This window comes from Mus musculus, chromosome 3 (genome assembly GCF_000001635.26).
Source record: "Mus musculus strain C57BL/6J chromosome 3, GRCm38.p6 C57BL/6J".
NCBI lineage: Eukaryota > Metazoa > Chordata > Mammalia > Rodentia > Muridae > Mus > Mus musculus.
In genome coordinates this window covers 92,227,414-92,234,550 of record NC_000069.6, presented here as the reverse complement: position 1 = coordinate 92,234,550, position 7,137 = coordinate 92,227,414, and the positions used below count along the sequence as shown (strand labels likewise).

The 7,137-nt window shown below is 38.8% G+C and overlaps 1 pseudogene; it reads left to right on the top strand.

Moving 5' to 3' along the window:
• Positions 5,851-7,137, top strand: Gm5850 (predicted gene 5850; annotated as a pseudogene).

The following is a 7,137-nucleotide window of genomic DNA, read 5'->3' as shown; positions in this document are numbered from 1 at the left end:
GGAGCATGTATCCTTCTTACCGGTTGGGACATCTTCTGGACATATGCCCAGGAGAGGTATTGCAGGATCCTCCAGTAGTACTATGTCCACTTTTCTGAGGAACCGCCAGACTGATTTCCAGAGTGGTTGTACAAGCTTGCAATCCCACCAACAATGGAGGAGTGTTCCTCTTTCTCCACATCCTCGCCAGCATCTGCTGTCACCTGAATTTTTGATCTTAGCCATTCTGACTGGTGTGAGATGGAATCTCAGGGTTGTTTTGATTTGCATTTCTCTGATGATTAAGGATGTTGAACATTTATTCAGGTGTTTCTCAGCCTTTTGTTATTCCTCAGGTGAGAATTCTTTGTTCAGCTCTGAGCCCCATCTTTTAAGGGGGCTATTTGATTTTCTGGAGTCCACCCTCTTGAGTTCTTTATATATATTGGATATTAGTCCCCTATCTGATTTAAGATAGGTAAAGATCCTTTCCCAATCTGTTGGTGGTCTTTTTGTCTTATTGACAGTGTCTTTTGCCTTTCAGAAGCTTTGCAGTTTCTTGAGGTCCCATTTGTCAATCCTCGATCTTAAATCACAAGCCATTGCTGTTCTATTCAGGAATTTTTTCCCTGTGCCCATATCTTCGAGGCTTTTCCCCACTTTCTCCTCTATAAGTTTCAGTGTCTCTGGTTTTACTTAGATTTGACCTTAGTACAAGGAGAGAGGAATGGGTCGATTCGCATTCTTCTACATGATAACAACCAGTTGTGCCAGTACCATTTGTTGAAAATGCTGTCTTTCTTCTATAATATACTATCATATCATCTGCAAAAAGTGATATTTTGACTTCATCTTTTCCAATTTGTATCCCCTTGATCTCCTTCTGTTGTCGAATTGCTCTAGCTAGGACTTCAAGTACTATTTTGAAGAGGTAGGGAGAAAGTGGGCAGCCTTGTCTAGTCCCTGATTTTAGTGGGATTGCTTCCAGCTTCTCACTATTTATTTTGATGTTGGCTACTGGTTTGCTGTAGATTGCTTTTATCATGGTTAGGTATGGGCCTTGAATTCCTGATCTTTCCAAGACTTTTATCATGAATGGGTGTTGGATCTTGTTGAATGCTTTTTCCGCATCTTACAAGATGATCATGTGGTTTTTGTCTTTGAGTTTGTTTATATAATGGATTACATTGATGGATTTTCATATATTAAGCCATCCCTGCATCCCTGGAATAAAACCTACTTGGTCAGGATGGATGATTGCTTTAATGTGTTCTTGGATTCGGTTAGCGAGAATTTTATTGAGGATGTTTACATCGATATTCATAAGGGAAATTGGTCTGAAGTTCTCTATCTTTGTTGGATCTTTCTGTGGTTTAGGTATCAGAGTAATTGTGGCTTCATAGAATGAGTTGGGTAGAGTTCCCTCTACTTCTATTTTGTGGAATAGTTTGTGCAGAACTGGGATTAGATCTTCTTTGAAGGTCTGGTAGAACTCTGCACTAAACCCATCTGGTCCTGGGCTTTCTTTGGCTGGGAGACTATTAATGACTGCTTCTATTTCTTTTGGGGATATGGGACTGTTTAGATAATTAACTTGATCCTGATTTAACTTTGGTACCTGGTATCTGTCTAGAAATTTGTCCATTTCTTCCAGGTCTTCCAGTTTTGTTGAGTATAGCCTTTTGTAGAAGGATCTGATGGTGTTTTGGATTTCTTCAGGATCTGTTGTTATGTCTCCCTTTTCATTTCTGATTTTGTTAATTAGGATGTTGTCCCTGTGCCCTCTAGTGAGTCTAGCTAAGGGTTTATCTATCTTGTTGATTTTCTCAAAGAACCAACTCCTCATTTGGTTAATTCTTTGAATAGTTCTTCTTGTTTCCACTTGGTTGATTTCACCCCTGAGTTTGATTATTTCCTGCCGTCTACTCCTCTTGGGTGAATTTGCTTCCTTTTTTTCTAGCGCTTTTAGATGTGTTGTCAAGCTGCTAGTATGTGCTCTCTCTAGTTTCTTCTTGGAGGCACTCAGAGCTATGAGTTTCCCTCTTAGAAATGCTTTCATTGTTTCCCATAGGTTTGGGTATGTTGTGGCTTCATTTTCATTAAACTTTAAAAAGTCTTTAATTTCTTTCTTTATTCCTTCCTTGACCAAGGTATCATTGAGAAGAGTGTTGTTCAGTTTCCACGTGAATGTTGGCTTTCCATTATGTATGTTGTTATTGAAGATCAGCCGTAGGCCATGGTGGTCTGATAGGATACATGGGCCAATTTCAATATTTTTGTATCTGTTGAGGCCTATTTTGTGACCAATTATATGGTCAATTTTGGAGAAGGTCCTGTGAGTGATTCAAGTCTTCTTTAGAGACCTAAAATAAAAGGAAGCAGTAAATAGATATAGATATGTTTATTCTGAGGAAAATAGATAAGGTTATATTTTTATATAATTAAATGAGTTTTTTTCCCTAAAAATAAATTATTTTAGGTGATGACAAAAACCATGAAAGCTTACAGTCGAAAAGAAAAGAAAAAAAAAACACAAAAAGAAAACTAAATAAGTTATACAAGCCTTGTGTGGAGAAGGGAGCTTAAGGATAATATATATATTAAGATTAGAGTTTATATATTCCTTAGATTATAATGTTTATTTATTCATGATAACAAAAACTGACTTATTCTTTATCTAATCAAGGTAATTGTGTATGTCTTTGCTGACTGTTAAAATTCAATTGTTTGGGAAAAACTGAGTCTTAATAAAACTCTGGTAAAGATTAGCTGCATCCCTTTTTATTCTCACAAATATCTTCCTTCAAAAGACAATTTTCTCTTCTGTAGTCATATTATTTTACACTTATATAATTCTTATGTTTATATTTATATTTTATAATCATAATATCAAATATACTACTTAATATAAAAGCCATTAAATTAATTTGTGTCTTGTAAGGATATACTACCAAAAGTTCAAGAAAATAAAATTTCCATTTTTTTGCACACACTATTTTTGTGGTTTAATGTTTACTTTGGAACTTCTACTCAAAATTGTAGTCTTCAGTGCTCAAATTCATAACAGGGATAAACTACCTTAATTTATAAAATTATAATTTTATAAAAATGCTAATTCATAATAAACTGTTAAATGATAAAACAAGTTAATGATCTGTTACCTTATAAATTATTAAATGTCTTTAATATGCCATAAATTATGATTTACTCATGTAAGATACAAATTTATTCATTTACAGAGACAAGATTTTTCATCTACTGTTGTACAGTCTTCTGTATATGTAATCAAAATTTAGCCTAAAGGAAACTGTTCTTAAAATCTGTTCTTTAAGTAGCTCACAAAGTTCCCTACCCCATAAAAGAAGCTTTTGTGAGATATAAGCAACTATTCCATTTTGAATGCAGGCCCCTGTACATTCCGAGTTTTCACCTAGTTCTGGAATGCAGGTCCCTGCAAGTACCAACCCCTGAGCTCTCTAGTACAAGAAAGAAAAAAAAAAAAAAAAAAAAAAAAAAGAAAGAAAAGAAAAGAAAAGAAAAAAAGAAAAAAAGAAACACAGGCAAAGCCTAAGCAGGAGATCAGGGCCATCACCCATAGCAACACACAATCAGGAGAAACTTTCTTTTAATAAGGGGACCAAATGGCTTTATTGATAAGTGATTTAACAGTCATAAGTGCTGCCCTCTGTGACCCCCTTTGGAACTGTCTCCTCTTACCCTTGCACTTGCCAGAAAAAACAAGTTGGAAATACTAAACAATCAGGAGCCTACTTATGTGGAAATTTTTTGAATGTGCAGTGTGCCCTATAAAAGCTTTGTATTCCCTGAGTTCTCAGCTCTCATTTTGGATACACTGCAATGGAGATAGTGAGAGATCCTGCCCGATCTTGTAATAATTGTAATAAAAGGCCCTTGAGTGATTTGCTTTGGAATTGGCTCCATGGTAGATTTTTGGGGTGTCCCCAGTCTGGGCATAACACTCTACTTGTGTTACCTTATGGCCTGTTACCTTATAAATTATTAAATGTTTTTAATATGCCACAATTTATGTTTTACTCATGTAAGATACAGATTTATTCATTTACAGAGTCAAGATTTTTTATCTCCTATTGTACAGACTTCTGTATATGTTATCAAAATTTAGCCTAAAGGAAACTGTTCTTAAAATCTGTTCTTTAAGTAGCTCACAAAGTTCCCTTCCCCATAAAGGAAGATTTTGTAAGATATAAGCAACTATTCCAATTTGAATGCAGATCCTGTACATTCCAAGTTTTCACCTAGTTCTGGAATGCAGATTCCTGCAAGTACCAACCCCTGAGCATTCCTGTACCAGAAAGGAAAACAAAACAAAACAAAACAAAACAAAACAAAAAACAAAAAAAAAACAAAAAAAAACAGACAAAACCTAAGCAGATCAGGACTATCACCCATAGCAACACCCAATCAGGAGAAACTTTTTTTTTTTTTAATGAGGGGACCAAATGGCCTTATTGATAAGTGATTTAACAGTCATAAGTGCTGCCCTCTGTGACCCCCTTTGGAACTGTCTCCTCTTACCCTTGCCCTTGCCAGAAAAACAAGTTGGAAATACTAAACAATCAGGAGCCTACTTATGTGGAAATTTTTTGAATGTGTGGTGTGCCCTATAAAAGCTTTGTATTCCCTGAGTTCTCAGCTCTCATTTTGGATACACTGCAATGGAGACAGTGAGAGTTCCTGCCCGATCTTGTAATAGTTGTAATAAAAGGCCCTTGAGTGATTTGCTTCAGCATTGGCTCTATGGTAGATTTTGAGGTGTCTGCAGTCTGGGCATAACACTCTCTACTTTACTGATAGTACCAGCTGTGAATGGACAGTCTAAACTGAACCATGCATGAAGATGATAAAAACATCCTTTTCATCAACACAACAAAATGAGATGTGTGCTGTGTAAATATTACTAATGGATGTTTCTACTCCATTTAATAGCATAACTGATTTCCAATGTATTACTATTTCATTCTCCAGTTTTAGAATGTTACCATTATGTAAAACAATAATGACCCTATCTCTAATTTTTTTCCAGGCGAAACTATTGATAAGACAAGAAATCCTTCCTATATATAACAGTCATATTAGAGCTCATTCTGAGCTTCCTACTTCCCTAATACAGGAGAATTATCAAGTACAAAAGTTGGTGTTCTTATAGCTACCAAAGATGTTCAATATTGGCATGCAGTTACTCTAGTATGAGTCTCCTTTTACAGAAATGCTTTTGTTTGTTTAGATCCCAAACTCTACATATCACCAGTTCTTGTCACTCTTCTGCTGCCGAGCCATGGCCCTGAGGAGGATAGAATTAAGGTTCTTGTTGCTGAGACAGGGTGCCTTCCAGGTGTGAGCCTCCACGAGTGTCAATGGCTGCCATGGGCCTAAAGTTTGTTTGTTTAATAACGTATATATTTTTACCTTCCTCAGAGGAAAGTCCTCCCAGTTAATATTAATGACTCCATGAGAATTAGAAATGACAAGAGTCCAGGAGTTGCAAATGTGGCTATGTCTCCACTAGTTCAAAATACATGTAATTTCTTAACTATGCAAAATATAAAGATGTAATATGAGTTATGAGGGGTGTCATAAATCTAAAGGATCAAAGGCAGCTATCCTAGGAGTCAGCTTGTCAGAAAGATACAAAGCAGGCAGATTTCTGAGTTCAAGGTCAGCCTAGGACAGAGGGAGGTTAGGCCCAGGTGTTGTAGGAATGGTAATTTCATAGCAGGGTTACATCCAACTAGTTTAACTTCTGTGCTTAAGAGAGGCAGATAGATCTCTGAATTCTTTTGGAATGTTAAGAAAAAATGTGTGCTTGCAGTCTCTTAAGAATCAAAGGGGCTCTATCTGAGGCATGTGGCGGCGAGATGTCTCACAGGAAATTCTCAGCTCCCAGGCATGGGTCCTTGGGCTTCCTGCCTCGCAAGCGCAGCAGCCGGCATCATGGGAAAGTGAAGAGCTTCCCTAAGGATGACGCTTCCAAGCCTGTTCACCTCACAGCCTTCTGGGTTACAAGGCTGGCATGACCCACATAGTCCGGGAAGTTGACAGGCCAGGATCTAAGCTGAACAAGAAAGAAGTCGTGGAGGCTGTGACCATTGTGGAAAACCCCCCAATGGTGGTTGTGGGCATTGTGGGATATGTTGAGCCCCCACGAGGCCTCCGGACCTTCAAGACTGTATTTGCTGAGCACATCAGCGACGAGTGTAAAAGGCGCTTCTATAAGAACTGGCACAAGTCTAAGAAGAAGGCTTTCACCAAGTATTGTAAGAAATGGCAGGATGACACGGGAAAGAAGCAGCTGGAGAAGGACTTCAGCAGCATGAAGAAGTACTGCCAGGTCATCCGCATCATTGCCCACACTCAGATGCGTCTGCTTCCTCTGCACCAGAAGAAGGCACACTTGATGGAGATCCAGGTGAATGGGGCCACTGTGGCTGAGAAGCTAGACTGGGCCCGAGAGAGGCTGGAGCAGCAGGTTCCTGTGAACCAGGTGTTTGGGCAGGATGAGATGATTGATGTCATCGGCGTGACAAAAGGCAAAGAGTACAAAGGGGTAACCAGTCGTTGGCATACAAAGAAACTGCCCCGAAAGACCCATTGAGTTTGCGCAAAGTTGCCTGTATTGGAGCCTGGCACCCTGCCCGTGCCGCCTTCTCTGTGGCTCGAGCTGGGCAGAAAGGCTACCATCACCGAACAGAGATTAACAAGAAGATTTACAAGATTGGTCAAGGCTACCTCATCAAGGATGGCAAACTGATCAAGAACAATGCATCTACTGACTATGACTTGTCTGACAAGAGCATCAACCCACTGGGTAGCTTTGTCCATTATGGTGAGGTGACCAATGACTTCATCATGCTCAAAGGCTGTGTGGTGGGGACCAAGAAGCGAGTACTTACTCTTCATAAGTCCTTGCTGGTCCAGACAAAACGTTGGGCCCTGGAGAAGATTGACCTAAAGTTCATTGACACCACCTCCAAATTTGGCCATGGTCGCCTACAGACCATGGAGGAGAAGAAAGCATTCATGGGACCACTCAAGAAAGATCTCATTGCAAGGAGGAAGGAGCTTGATTCCAGAACCACTTTGTGCAGATGGTGGGGTCTCACCAATGAAATATTTCTA